Here is a 16,143-nt window from a genome sequence, read left to right on the forward strand (position 1 = left end):
GCATCTTTATATCAAAAATACCAAAAATATTCTATCTATCAGATCTCACTCTCGTAAGTGACAGTGAAGGGCTTGACAACCCCTAATCGCGTTGGTTGCAAGTAGCTATCGCTTTGTGCAGGTACGAGGGACTTGAGCATGGGCTCCTGCTGGATTGATACCTTGATTCTCAAAAACTGAGGGAAATACTTACGCTACTCTGCTGCATCATCCCTTCCTCTTCGGGGAAAACCAACGCAAGCTCAAGATGTAGCAATCAATCTCATACATCACATATATCATTCATCACATCCTTTTGGCCATATCACATCACACGACATATGCTGCAAGAACAAGTTAGACGTCCTGTAATTGTTGCTGCAAGTTTTTTACGTGGCTGCTATAGGTTTCTAGCAAGAACGTTTCTTACCTACGCCAAAACCACAACGTGATATGCGAATTTCCATTTACCCTTCATAAGGACCGTTTTGATCGAATCTGATCCGACTAAAGTGGGAGAGACAGACACCCGCTAGCCACCTTATGCAACTAGTGCATGCTAGTCGGTGGAACCAGTCTCATGTAAGCGTACGTGTAAGGTCGATCTGGGCCGCTTCATCCCACGATATCATCGAATCAAGATAATACTAGTAATGGCAAGTAAATTGACAAAATCGATGCCCACAACATCTTGTGTTCTACTCATGCATAGAAATTACGCATAGACCTAGCTCTGATACCACTGTTGGGGATCGTTGCAGAAATTAAAAAATTTCTATGCATCACCAAGATCAATTTATGGAGATACTAGCAATGAGAGATAGAGGGGAGTGTATCTTCATACTCTTGAAGATCGCGAAACGGAAGCGTTACAAGAACGTGGATGAAGAAGTCGTACTCGCAGCGATTCACATCGCGGTTGAATCCGATCTAAGCGCCGAACAACGACGCCTCCGAGTTCAACACACATATAGCCCGGGGACATCTCCTCCTTCTTGATCCAGCAAGGGGAGAGGAGAAGTTGAGGAAGAGCTTCGGCAGCACGACGGCGTGGTGGTGGAGCTCGCAGTTCTCCGGCAGGGCTTCGCCAAGCTCAACGGAGGAGGAGGGGGTGTTGGAGAGGGGGAGGGCTGCGCCTTGGATGAGGTGCTGCTACCCTCCCTCCTCCCCTCTATTTATAGGGCAAAGGGGGAAGGGGGCCGTCCCCTCTAGATGAGATCTAAAGGGGGCGGCGGCCAAGGGGAGGGGGCTTGCCCCCAAAGCCAAGGGGGGCGCCCCCTTTAGGGTCCCCCCAACCCTGGGCACATGGGCCCTAGGGGAATGGCGCCCATCCTACTTAGGGGCTGGTTCCCTTCCACATACAGCCCATAGGGCCCTCCGGGGCAGGTGGACCCTCCCGGTGGACCCCCGGAACCCCTTCGGTGGTCCCGGTACAATACCGGCAAACCCCTGAATACTTCCGGTGACCATATGATGACTTCCCATATATAAATCTTCACCTCTGGACCATTTCGGAACTCCTCGTGACGTCCGAGATCTCATCCGGGACTCCAAACAACATTCGGTAACCGCATACTAATTCCCATAACAACTCTAGCGTCACCGAACCTTAAGTGTGTAGACCCTACGGCTTCGGGAACCATGGAGACATGACCGAGACATCTCTCTGGCCAATAACCAACAACGGGATCTGGATACCCATGTTGGCTCCCACATGTTCCACAATGATCTCATAGGATGAACCACGATGTCGAGGATTTAATCAATCCCGTATACAATTCCCTTTGTCAATCGGTGCGTTACTTTCCCAGGATTCGATCATCGGTATCCCAATACCTTGTTCAATCTCGTTACTAGCAAGTCACTTTAATTGTTCCATAATGCATGATCCCGTGACTAACTGCTTAGACACATTGAGCTCATTATGATGATGCATCACCGAGTGGGCCCAGAGATACCTCTCCGTCATACGGAGTGACAAATCCCAGTCTCGATTCGTGCCAACCCAACAGACAATTTTGGAGATACCCGTAGTGCACCTTTATAGCCACCCAGTTACATTGTGATGTTTGGCACACCCAAAGCATTCCTATAGTATCCGGGAGTTGCACAATCTCATGGTCTAAGGAAAAGATACTTGACATAGAAAAGCTTTAGCAGACGAACTACACGATCTTGTGCTATGCTTAGGATTGGGTCTTGTCCATCACATCATTCTCCTAATGATGTGATCTCGTTATCAATGACATCCAATGTCCATGGTCAGGAAACCATAACCATCTATTGATCAACGAGCTAGTCAACTAGAGGCTCACTAGGGACATGTTGTGGTCTCTGTATTCACACATGTATTACGATTTCTGGATAACACAATTATAGCATGAACAATAGACAATTATCATGAACAAGGAAATATAATAATAACCATTTTATTATTGCCTCTAGGGCATATTTCCATCACCCTCCGGTGCTGCTGCTCTTCTTTCCCTTTCCCGGCTTTTCATCATCAGACTCGGGGTCCTTTGTACCATCAGAGTCAGCATACTTAACCAGAGCCGCCATCAGTTCCCCCATGTCACTGCATTGGCGCTTGAGCCGTCCTAACTTCTGCTTAAGAGGCGTAAAATGACAATTCTTCTCCAACATTATGAATGTTGAACCGGCATTGATACAATCCGATGAATGTAAGATGGTCGAGACCCGGCGCACCCAATGGGTTGTTGACTCACCCTCTTCTTGGACACATGCATCCAGAGCCACAATCGACATAGGCTGCTTACACGTATCTTTGAAATTATGTATAAACTGGGCCTTTAACTTGGCCCATGACCCAATGGAGTTGGCAGGGAGCCCCTTCAACCAAGTCCGGGTTGTTCCATCTAACATCAGGGGGAAGTATTTAGCACACGCAACATCGCTAACATCTAGCAATTCCATGGCCATCTCATAACTCTCGACCCATACTTCAGGGGGTAAGTCGGCTGTATAGTTAGGCACCTTGCGAGGACCCTTGAAATCCTTGGGCAGACGCTCATTACGTAAAGCCGGCACTAAACACGGCACGCCCAAATTCCTAAAGGTTGCACTGGCTCCACCGAAGTTGTCGGGCGAACCAGAGAAGGTTGACAGGCCGCATACTGAGCCGCCAGCTCGGTCTCCCGACGCGCCCTACCTTGTTCCACTACATTCTGTGCATCAACTCCATCACCCACCGGGTTATGTCCACAGGGCAGATTGCGGTGTCGCCCACTGCTTGACATAGTTGGCTCATCGATATGCGTGTTGTAAGTCCGGCTTAGGCGAGGGGTGGAATGATTCTTGTCATGACTATAAGAATAAGCCAGTTGTTGAACCAATGCTGTCTAGAGGAGCTCTCTAGCCCTCCATGTTTTAACTGCCGTCGGAGACTCCCCTTCGACTGGGAGAGCCGCCAATCATGACGTTGCAGCGATCATGTTATCTAAAGGGTTAGAGTAATGGCCTGGTGGTGTCGGTATATAATGCGGCGGGATATTGTTCTGACGAGGCGGGTCCGTCGTGCGCGGCTGAACCAGCGTTCCCGTCCCAGGCGCTTCAACCCAGTCTACCACCGGCGGGTTACTGGCTCCCGCTCCTGGCGTGTTAAAAAGATTTCTTGCCTCGTAGACCGAAGGCAGACGAGTCTGATGCCTCCTCCTCATGACTCCGTTTGAAGCGTTCTAACCTAGCATGAGCCGGGAAGACTCCGACTGAATCCGCTACACCTGAGCATCCAATGTAACCCGCTCCGCGCCCATCCTGGCGTCTTCAGCCGCCAGGTCTTCCTTAGCTTGGGCTATCTGATCTCGCAATTTTGTGACCTTCGCGATATGCTGATCTCGGTTATCCGGGTTAACCTCCGTCGTCAGCAGTGTTGCAAAGGTATCTAGTAAGCCGGGCAAGACTTGAGCCGGCGGGCGCGCAGGGCATCCTGCCCCAGCTGTCGTCGCTGCTGCTGACCCGGAGATTAGTGCTGCTGCAGTTGAAGAATGTTGTACCGGCTACGTACCGGCCATGAAGATTGCGACCCGGTTCTGTGGCTTGTAGGGGTCCAGAATACTGTCGCCATCGGAACAGCCCCCAAGCCGGTCATCTTGCAGTTGATACAATGACTCAGTCTCATCGGTGGATGACTCACCATCAGAGTAAACAACCGTCTCACCACCAGATACCGATCTATCCTCAGATTCCGCTCCATGGATGAATCCCACGAAGGCACGATTCATGGCGGGCTGAACTCGGGCAGATCTCGCACGCTGAGCCGTCTTGATGATGTTGGTGCAGATATCCAGCTCAGGGCCCGGTTCGCCGATCTTGCTGATGAAGACATGAATTCCACCGAAGGGGACCTAGTACCCGTACTCAATTGAGCCGGCCTTGGGGCCCCAGCCTGCATCGTCGATGTAGAGCTTGCCGCGACAACTCTTGGTCATCCGGCCCATGACATATCCCTTGATCCCTTCAAAGTTGCCCTTCAAGAACTCGAAACCACCGTGCTCTGGCCCCATGGTGGGCGCCAATTGTCGTGGGGTTGTCACGACAGATGTCCTAGTGTGAGGACTTAGTCATGGAGACATCGCACTAGGTTAGCTTAAAGGGGTTAAACGGGACAAAGGACACGGAGGTTTTATACTGGTTCGGCCCCTTGCGGTGAAGGTAAAGGCCTAATCCAGTTGTAGGTGGTATTGCTAGATTTTGATTACCAGGGAGCGAATACGCTTGACCTAGTTCTCGATTTGTTGTCTGTCCCTAACTCGCCGCCGGGTCGTCCCTTTATATCCACAGGTTGACGCCCCATGGCTTACAGAGTCAAGGCTGGCTTATAAACGTATCCGGCTCAGTGACTTAATTACAATTGCCTTATAAAACAAGTCACATACATATCGCGGTTTACACCTACGGGCCTTAAGCCGCCTTTGGGCTCTTCATAAGTCATCTTCATGAACTGCCATCTTCAGCTCCTTCCTGGGCTATGTCCTATGAGTCACCAGGTGTATAACTCGGCCCCTCCTGGGCGGGTTAACTCAGTAGCTATATCCCCAACAGTAATGGTCTGTACGAACATCATAACCGTACTTTATTAGTTATGGTGCGATCTATGATGTCTCTTACCGATTTACCGCTGTCGTTTTGGAGTTATGCTTTAGAGACAACCGCATTCACGTTAAATAGGGCACCATCTAAATCCATTGAGATGACACTAGATGATCTGTGGTTTAGCAAGAAACCTAAGTTGTCGTTTCTTAAAGTTTGGGGCTGCGATGCTTATGTGAAAAAGCTTCAACCTGATAAGCTCAAACCCAAATCGGAGAAATGTGTCTTCATAGGATACCCAAAGGAAACTTTTGGGTACACCTTCTATCATAGATCCGAAGGCAAGATATTTGTTGCTAAGAATGGATCCTTTCTAGAGAAAGAAGTTCTCTCGAAAGAAGTGAGTGGGAGGAAAGTAGAACTTGATGAGGTAATTGTACCTTCTCCCGAATTGGAAAGTAGTTCATCACAGAAGTCAGTTCCAGTGATTCCTACACCAATTAGTGAGGAAGCTAATGATGATGATCATGAAACTTCAGATCAAATTACTACCGAACCTCGTAGGTCAACCAGAGTACGGTCTGTGCCAGAGTGGTACGGTAATCCTGTTCTGGAGGTCATGTTTGTGACGCCGCGAGACCTTGCGCCAGGTGTCTTCCAGTTATTCACCGTCGTTGCCATGTCATTCGCTTGCGTGTTGCATCTTGTCATTGCACCATATGCATTGCATCATCGTGTTTTCAAAACTTGCATCCGTCCGGGTTTCCCCAGTTCTCTCTGTTGCCCGTTCCGAGTCCAGACACACTTGCACGCGCCCGCGGCATGTCCGAAATAGTATTTTATAAGTGGCCAGGAAATGTTCTGGGAATGGGATGAGAGTTGACGTGTGGTCTTATTATAGTGTAGATAGACCGCCTGTCAAGTTTCATCGCATTTGGAGTTCGTTTGACGCCCTAACAATTAACTATAGCGGCAGTATAGTCGGTCTATCATCGGACGTTTTCGATCTCCGGAAACAGTCGCCGGGCCTCTCCTCTTCTCTCTTCTCAGACCTTTGCTGCACTACCTCTCACCGCCAGGCCCTACCTAATCTCTCTCGTCACAGTGCACCGACCCCTCGCGCGCGCATCCGAAATCTGTCCCGGACCCGACCCGGGCAGTCGTCACCGTTGTGTCCGGATCATCCCCAAACATCTACAAAACGTCTCTGTTTTGTTAATTGGACTCCCTAGCTATTTTATTCGCGATCGTCCGATTGCGATCGTAGGGACGAGATAGCCCCTAACCTTACCTACTCGCTATATATATTAGTCTAACCTGAGACCAAATCCCTAGTTTCTAGGGATCCCCTAGCTGCCGCCGCCACTCCTCTCCCACATCGGGATCCTCTCCCAATCCAAAATCCTTCCTTGATTTTCCAATCGGGCCAACCACTCATCGCCTCAATTCCATCGATCCATCCCCTCCAACCAGAGATCCCCACGGCCCTCCTCGACCACCAACAACCAGGAGCTCGAGCTCCTTCTCCGCAGCCCCGCAAGGCCCGAGCGCCTCGTCCCGTGCCTCGATCCAGGATGGATCGGGAGCAGCTCTGCCCTTTGCACGTCGCCGCTAGCGACCTCATCCACCACCACCTCGCCATTCCCCTGCCTCAGCCTCGCCTCCCGCATCCTCCCGCAGAGGCACTCCCCTCGGCTCCGAGCGCTACCACCCGCCGACGGCCTCGCCGGAGCCAGCCAGCGACCACGGCAACCCTGCTGGACCTAGGTCGCGTCGCCCCACTGTCCCTTCCTTTTCTCCCTTCTTATACTCTCTCTAACCCTCCTCTCTCCCTGTCATGGCAGTAGCAGCCAGGGACGCTAGTCCTCGTCCGCAGCACCTCGGAGCTGTGCACCCATGCCTTCCTCCCCACGCCCGGATCCGCCGCCGCGTCGTCCCGGAGTCCCGCGCCAAGTCCGCCGCCGGCACTCCTTGCCTCGTTTGTCAGGGAGACGACGAGCACTTGGCTCGTCAATGCTCCAGCCACTGACCACGACCGCGTGCGCCTCGTCCACATCTTCCAGGAAGACTACGACGACACGCGTGGGCTGCGCCAGCGCCAAGGCCCAGCTCACCTAGCCTTCGGATGCCTCCTCACCAACCGGGCCGAAGCCCATGGGAGAGCAGCCCCATCCAGAGCCCCCTACTCCTGTTGGCCCAACCAGTTTTGCCCATGTCATGTTTTTTTCTCGTTCTGCGAATTTGTCCATTTTTTTCCAGAGTATAGCAGTTTTGCAATTTAGCCCCTCTAGTGCATGCATATCGTAAGTCACAAATCGTGCATCATTTGTAAAAACCTTATATATGAAAAATGCTTAGAATTTTGAGTAGATTAATAATATGCCACTTTCATGCATGTTAAAAATGTCTAAAAAGTTGTTTGTTTAATTTTGCATAAATGCCATGCTAAAATGCTTTATTTCATAACTAAATAACCGTAGCTCGGTTTTAAATAATCTTTATATGTAAATGGGGTAGAATTTTGCGTAGTTTAACATGGTGGCATCACTTTTCATGTTTAACAACTATAAAATATGGTTTAGGGCAGAACAGTACCAAAACCTAAAACATGCACATCAGGAGTTTCCGGACATGTTGTTTGTTGTTCCGGCCTCATTTAAATTTGCCTAGATAGGTAGTTTGATTATGCTTCACCCTATTTCCATGTTAATCAACATTTTAATATTGTTGGGTACATAAACAAGATAAGTCACATGGTGTTCCGTCAATATGCAACTTATTGCATATTGAGCTCCACTTAATTTGTAGGATTGTTTGTGCATTTTTGCCATGCCATGCCTCATTAAACCGGACATGCATCATACATGATTGTGCATCATGCCATGATTATGTGATGGTTGTTTACCAGGTTGTGTGCTTCTTTCTGGTGTTGCTTCTTCGGGTTGGTTCCGTTAACGTCGCGTTTGTGAGGACCCGTTCGACGACGTTCGTTTGTCTTCTTCATGGACTCGTTCTTCTTCCTTGCGGGATTTCAGGCAAGATGACCATACCCACGAAATCACTTCTATCTTTGCTTGCTACTTGCTCGCTCTTTTGCTATGCCTATGCTGCGATACCTACCACTTGCTTATCATGCCTCCCATATTGTTGAACCAAGCCTCTAACCCACCTTGTCCTAGCAAACCGTTGTTTGGCTATGTTACCACTTTGCTCAGCCCCTCTTATAGCGTTGTTAGTTGCAGGTGAAGATTGAAGTTTGTTCCTTGTTGGAACATGGAGATGTTGTTCCTTGTTGGAACATGTTTACTTGTTGGGATATCACAATATCTCTTATTTAATTAATGCATCTATATACTTGGTAAAGGGTGGAAGGCTCAGCCTTATGCCTGGTGTTTTGTTCCACTCTTGCTGCCCTAGTTTCCGTCATATCGGTGTTATGTTCCCGAATTTTGCGTTCCTTACGCGGTTGGGTTATAATGGGAAACCCCTTGACAGTTCGCCTTGAATAAAACTCCTCCAGCAAGGCCCAACCTTGGTTTTACCATTTGCACTAACAACCTATAACCTTCCCTTGGGTTTTCGCAAGCCCGAGGGTCATCTTTATTTAACCCCCCCCCCTCGGGCCAGTGCTCCTCTGAGTGTTGGTCCGAAACGGGCAGCCTGCGAGGCCACCTCGGGGCAACTCGAGGGTTGGTTTTACTCGTAGCTTGACCTATCTGGTGTGCCCTGAGAACGAGATATATGTAGCTCCTTTCGGGATTTGTCGGCGCATCGGGCGGCTTTGCTGGTCTTGTTTTACCTGTCGGAATGTCTTGTAACCGGGATTCCGAGTCTGATCGGGTCTTCCCACTAGAAGGAATATCCTTCGTTGACCATGAGAGCTTGTGATGGGCTAAGTTGGGACACCCCTGCAGGGATTGAACTTTTGAAAGCCATGCCCGCGGTTATGGGCAGATGGGAATTTGTTAATGTCCGATTGTAGAAAACCTGACGTTGACCTTCATTAAAATACATCAACCGCGTGTGTAACCATGATGGTCTCTTCTCGGCGGAGTCCGGGAAGTGAACACGGTGTTGGAGTAATGCTTGATGTAAGTAGTCCAGGATCACTTCTTGATCATAGTTTCTCGATCGCGCTTTGCCTTCTCTTCTCGCTCTCATTTGCGTATGTTAGCCACCATATATGCTAGTCGCTTGCTGCAGCTCCACCACATACCTTTACCTTACCCATAAGCTTAAATAGTATTATCGCGAGGGTGTGAGATTGCTGAGTCCCCGTGACTCATAGATACTTCCAAAACCAGCTTGCAGGTGCCGATGAGACCGTGCAGGTGATGCAACCAAGCTCAAGGAGGAGCTCGATGAAGATCTTGTCCTTTGTGTTGATCCGTTACCAGTTGATCAGTAGTGGAGCCCAGTTGGGGTCGATCGGGGATCTGTGTAGCATTTGGGGTAGTCTTCTTTTATGTTGGTTCCGTAGTCGGACCTTGTTTGTATCTGGTTGATGTAACGCTTTATTCATGTATTTGGGTGAAGTGGCGATTGTAAGCCAACTATGTATCTCTTTTCCCTTATGTGTTACATGGGTTGTGTGAATATTACCTCACTTGCGACATTGCGTTCAATGTGGTTATGCCTCTAAGTCGTGCTTCGACACGTGGGAGATATAACCGCATCGAGGGCGTTACAAGTTAGTATCAGAGCCTTCCCCGACCTTAGGAGCCCCCCTGCTTGATCGAATAGCTGGCGTTGTTGAGTCTAGAAAAATGTTTTTAGTCTTTTAGGAATTATATATATCGGAGAGTTAGGACTTCTTTTTACTCCCCAGTCCCTTCGTCGCTCTGGTGAGGCATCCTGACGTAGAGTTTTGACTCTTCTCTTCTCAAATTTCACTAAAAAAAATTTAGGATCACGCGGGTATCTTGGAATCGTTTCGATGGTTTTGTGACGAGAACATTGTTCTTGGTGCCTCCTGTCATTTAGGGGTTGTGGCAGTGTCCCGGGGAGTTGAGCTCCGAGGTGTTGTCATCACAATTTTATCATTGCAGTTCTGGAATACCTGAGATTAGTTACGCCGACATCGAAAATCTCTTTTATGCAGTTGTTAGTGAGATAACATCGACGCCACCCAGTACTGGGGCGGGAGTTCGGGAGTATTGCCATAACTCGTATAATGGATGCTTTTCGAAGGTTGAGGTAGACGATTTCCGAAGGTTTCTTGGTTATGTGTTGAAGGATGGATATAGCTGGATGTAGGATTTGCTAGCTTTGGGTGAGATATTATGCTTCCCCTGTATCCCCAACACCTGATTGCATAACCGGAAAGTTTCGGGAGTTTATAAGTGGGAATTCAAGTAGCTCTTAGGATATCTTTCCGACATATGTATGATATGAAATTGGGGTTCAACGTCTAGTGGTCCGCCTATTCACGGTTGGTTTTACAGTGGTCTCGTTGTGTCTTAAAGAGTCCTTGGCTATGCCGACTCGGGCATGCTTCGTATGTCATGTGCACTGCCTTGTACATGATGGTGCTCTACGATCGAGCTCGTGTAGGCCCCACCACAAAAACTTCGGACGAAATCTCTATCATATGTTTGTTCTGGCTTATTCCGCAAGCCAATCCTTTGTTTTTGTTTGGAGTTGTGGTATTCGAGTTGCTTCAATGTCAAGTGTTGATTCCATACCTTCCCCAAATGGTGTTCTCATATTTCTATGTGAATACTTATCCTTCTCGATCATCGAGTTTGTCTTTTCAATTTATTTTCAACTGGTGTTCTCCTCTTCAAATGGATCCAATCTTGTCAACATTCACAAGATCAATTATCAGTTCTTCTCAACAGTGTTTGTTTCATCCGTCCCCAAGTTGCCTTTGTTTTCCCGCCCACCCACCTTTTTTCTTCAAGGAATCCGATGTTTTAATCAAGTATCCTTTATATTCTTGTGAAGTCTCTCCATTCCTTTTCCGTCAATGTTCTTATCCGGTGATTCTCAGGAAGATTCTAATGGAGCTCCAAGTTCATCATTCGTCATTCTTTTTCTTCTGCGGTGGATTCAATTCAAGCTTTTGGTGTTGTTCATATCTTTTCCTCATTTCAATACCTTCTCATACCGGTGCATCTCTTAATCATCTACTCCTCGCTATTCATTTGTTTCGGAGTGCCGAAGATATCTCAGAAGATTCGTGTTTTCCACTCTGCTTTCGTTCAATCTCTTTCGAGATTGTTATCTCATTCAAGCCATTTAATTCAACTGGTGCTTTCTCTCTTTTAAATCATTCAACGGTGTATCTTTTGAGTGGTCCCTAACCCACAGGTCTTTTCCCAGGATCTTACCTGACTCTTCTTATTTTCCCGGAGCTATCCTCAAATTTTATTTTCGAAGTTTGACATAAGAATGATTGTCATCAGTCTTATGTTTTTCTCCAAGATCTTTTAAATTCTTTTCATCGTTGGCTCAACCTTCCATTTTCATCCCGGAGTATCTCAACAATTTGGTGGTGTTTCTCATCGTCATTCTCAGTTATTGAAGACCGAAGAAGAGTTTCTCTTTAATATTGCTCCATTCTCTTCAAGATTCATGGTGCTAGCTTGTTGCCATCCTCTCATAATTGTTTTCGATTGTGGGAATTCTCTTCATCCATCCAGAGCGTTTCATGAGCTGTTTTATCTTTTCCTTCCTCCGGAGCCCATCATTTCAGAAGACTTATTCATTCTCAGCCTTCAGCTATCATTCTCCAAATCTTACCGGTGCATCATTCAATATTTTCTAATCAGTTTGTGATCCCTTTGTTCACTTGTATCTAAATTCTCTCAAGTATCCTCGTCCATTTCATAATTCTAACCGGTGTTCCTTTATCTTTCTTTTGGTCATTTTAATTCTTACGGTGGTTCATGCAAGATTCCTTTTCTTTCGTTATCATATCAATTCATTCGTTGTTTCGATTCCACCGGTGTTTTTGTTGAAGGCATTCTCAAGTTGGCGCGATATCTATCTTAATCTTTTCTACGAGAATAAGTAATATGCCAAATCCGTTGATTGTCATCAATTTAAATTGGGGATGGATACGCATTACGTAATTCTTATTCTTGTTTCATCGAGTTTATTAAATTCCCTATTCCGGAGGCTCATCAAATTCCTGATTTCAATTGTTTCATCTTCTCTTTTTCCCGGAGTTCCAACCTTTTTCAATTATTTCACCACGGAGGTTCATTTAAATCGGTACAAGGATTCACCTTGTGTTTTCAACTTCTCTTTCCTTCCGTTTGATCATTCTTTTGTTTAATGGAGTTCTTCACGGAGGTTCTACATGATGGTTCATCAAGGATTTAATTCCTTTTCGAAGTTTTCATTGAGATTCTTTTCTAAAGGAGCTCAAGTATTCTTCTTCGTGCAATCCGGAGTGCAATTCCTTCTACCATATCATTGGAGGTGGTATTATGTCATTCTTGATAATTTGAGTTCATGTTTCATGATTCACATGTTGTTAAGAATGAGATATTTTAAATACATCAACCTCTTCGTTGGAGTTATCTTGGGTTATTTTTCACCTAAAGCCTTCCCTAAGGATTGTTGCTATCTATGGTGCTCATAAATGACTTAAGTAATTCATCTATTCCCCCGGTGAAATAAGTTTCTCGTCTCCTTATTGATATCAATCCAATCTTGGTTTCCGTTAGTGGCAGAATTTAACCTCATAATTTTAAGTAGTTTTTCATAAGCCCACTATAAGTTTATTCGTTTCGTTGTTGGTTTTTCCAACAATTTCGTTATACCATTCTTGCAAGGATGCTTTTCAAGCTCTTTTGTGGCAGAAGTTGGCATTTTCTTCTCCGTTCTTTTATTCCGACGATCCAACTTTTATTATTTCGTTCCCGAGGCATTGTGATGTTGCTCTCTAAGACCCATCATCTTGTTTTGTCAAGATCATGTTCTTTCCTTTTGCTTATCCATTTAACCGGAGTGTGTGCCCGCTGCTCAAGTTCTCTGTTTTATCAAGCCTTGCATATCTTTCCAACCGGAGTGTTGTTCGAATTTGTTCTTCCTTGTTCCTTTTCCTAACGGAGTGCTTTCAACTTCGCTCATTCTCGTTGCATTCTTTCTTTCCATTTGTTCAACCTCTCAAGGCTCGTGGTTTCACTCGTTTGTCAAAGAAGCAACTTAGCTTTACCTCTTCTCTTTCTCTTCCGTTTTCCCCTCCGGTGCCATTCTAGATCTCGGGACGAGATCCTCTCATAGTGGTGGAGTGTTGTGACGCCCCGGGACCGTTGCGCCAGGTGTCTTCTAGTTATTCACCATCGTTGCCATGTCATTCGCTTGTGTGTTGCATCTTGTCATTGCACCATATGCATTGCATCATCATGTTTTCAAAACTTGCATCCGTCTGGGTTTCCCCAGTTCTCTCGGTTGCCCGTTCCGAGTCCAGACACACTTGCACGCGCCCGCGGCATGTCCGAAATAGTATTTTATAAGTGGCCGGTAAATGTTCTCGGAATGGGATGAGAGTTGACGTGTGCTCTTATTATAGTGTAGATAGACCGCCTGTCAAGTTTCATCACATTTGGAGTTCGTTTGACGCCCCAACGATTAACTATAGCGGCAGTATAGCCGGTCTATCGTCGGACGTTTTCGGTCTCTGGAAACAGTCGTCGGGCCTCTCCTCTTCTCTCTTCTCAGACCTTTGCTGCACTACCTCTCACTGCCAGGCCCTACCCAACCTCTCTCGTCACAGTGCACCGACCCCTCGTGCGCGCGTTCGAAATCTGTCCCAGACCCGACCCGGGCAGTCGTCACCGTTGTGCCCGGATCATCCCCAAACATCTACAAAACGTCTCCGTTTTGTTAATTGGACTCCCTAGCTATTTTATTCGTGATCGTCCGATTGCGATCGTAGGGACAAGATAGCCCCTAACCTTACCTACTCGCTATATATATTAGTCTAACCTGAGATCAAATCCCTAGTTTCTAGGGATCCCCTAGCTGCCGCCGCCACTCCTCTCCCACATCGGGATCCCCTCCCGATCCGAAATCGTTCCTTGATTTTCCATTCGGGCCAACCACTCATCGCCCCAATTCCATCGATCCATCCCCTCCAACCAGAGATCCCCACGGCCCTCCTCGACCAGCAACAACCAGGAGCTCGAGCTCCTTCTCCGCAGCCCCGCAAGGCCCGAGCGCCTCGTCCCGTGCCTCGATCCAGGATGGATCAGGAGCAGCTCTCCCCTTCGCACGCCACCGCTAGCGACCTCATCCACCACCACCTCGCCATTCCCCTGCCTCAGCCTCGCCTCCCGCATCCTCCCGCAGAGGCACTCCCCTCGGCTCCGAGCGCTACCACCCACCGACGGCCTTGCCGGAGCCAGCCGGCGACCACGGCAACCCCGCTGGACCTAGGTCGCGTCGCCCCACTGTCCCTTCCTTTTATCCCTTCTTATACTCTCTCTCTAACCCTCCTCTCTCCCTGTCATGGCAGCAGCAGCCAGGGATGCCGGTCCTCGTCCGCAGCACCCCGGCGCTGTGCACCCATGCCTTCCTCCCCACGCCCGGATCCGCCGCCGCGCCATCCCGGAGTCCCGCGCCAAGTCCGCCGCCGGCACTCCTTGCCTCATTCGTCAGGGAGACGATGAGCACTTGGCTCTTCAACGCTCCAGCCGCTGACCACGACCGCGTGCGCCTCATCCATGTCTTCCAGGAAGACTACGACGACACGCGTGGGCTGCGCCAGCGCCAAGGCCCAGCTCACCTAGCCTTCGGCTGCCTCCTCACCAACCGGGCTGAAGCCCATGGGAGAGCAGCCCCGTCCAGACCCCCCTGCTCCTGTTGGCCCAACCAGTTTTGGCCCATGTCATGTTTTTTTCTTGTTCTGCGAATTTGTCCATTTTTTTCCAGAGTACAGCAGTTTTGCAGTTTAGCCCCTCTAGTGCATGCATATCGTAACTCACAAATCGTGCATCATTTGTAAAAACCTTATATATGAAAAATGCTTAGAATTTTGAGTAGATTAATAATATGCCACTTTCATGCATGTTAAAAATGTCTAAAAAGTTGTTTGTTTAATTTTGCATAAATGCCATGCTAAAATGCTTTATTTCATAACTAAAGAACTGTAGCTCGGTTTTAAATAATCTTTATATGTAAATGGGGTAGAATTTTGCGTAGTTTAACATGGTGGCATCACTTTTCATGGTTAACAACTATAAAATATGGTTTAGGGCAGAACAGTACCAAAACCTAAAACATGCACATGAGGAGTTTCTGGACTTGTTGTTTGTTGTTCCAGCCTCATTTAAATTTGCCTAGATAGGTAGTTTTATTATGCTTCACCCTATTTCCATGTTAATCAACATTTTAATATTGTTGGGTACATAAACAAGATAAGTCACGTGGTGTTCCGTCAATATGCAACTCATTGCATATTGAGCTCCACTTAATTTGTAGGATTGTTTGTGCATTTTTGCCATGCCATGCCTCATTAAACCGGACATGCATCATACGTGATTGTGCATCATGCCATGATTATGTGATGGTTGTTTACCATGTTGTGTGCTTCTTTCCGATGTTGCTTCTTCGGGTTGGTTCCGTTAACGTCGAGTTTGTGAGGACCCGTTCGACGACGTTCGTTTGTCTTCTTCATGGACTCGTTCTTCTCCCTTGTGGGATTTCAGGCAAGATGACCATACCCTCGAAATCACTTCTATCTTTGCTTGCTACTTGCTCGCTCTTTTGCTATGCCTATGCTGCGATACCTACCACTTGCTTATCATGCCTCCCATATTGTTGAACCAAGCCTCTAACCCACCTTGTCCTAGCAAACCGTTGTTTGGCTATGTTACCGCTTTGCTCAGCCCCTCTAATAGCGTTGTTAGTTACAGGTGAAGATTGAAGTTTGTTCCTTGTTGGAACATGGAGATGTTGTTCCTTGTTGGAACATGTTTACTTGTTGGGATATCACAATATCTCTTATTTAATTAATGCATCTATATACTTGGTAAAGGGTGGAAGGCTCGGCCTTATGCCTGGTGTTTTGTTCCACTCTTGCCGCCCTATTTTCCATCATATCAGTGTTATGTTCCCAGATTTTGCGTTCCTTACGCGGTTGGGTTATAATGGGAAACC

The sequence above is a fragment of the Triticum dicoccoides genome, chromosome 1A, assembly GCF_002162155.2.
Source record: "Triticum dicoccoides isolate Atlit2015 ecotype Zavitan chromosome 1A, WEW_v2.0, whole genome shotgun sequence".
Classification (NCBI taxonomy): Eukaryota; Viridiplantae; Streptophyta; class Magnoliopsida; order Poales; family Poaceae; genus Triticum; species Triticum dicoccoides.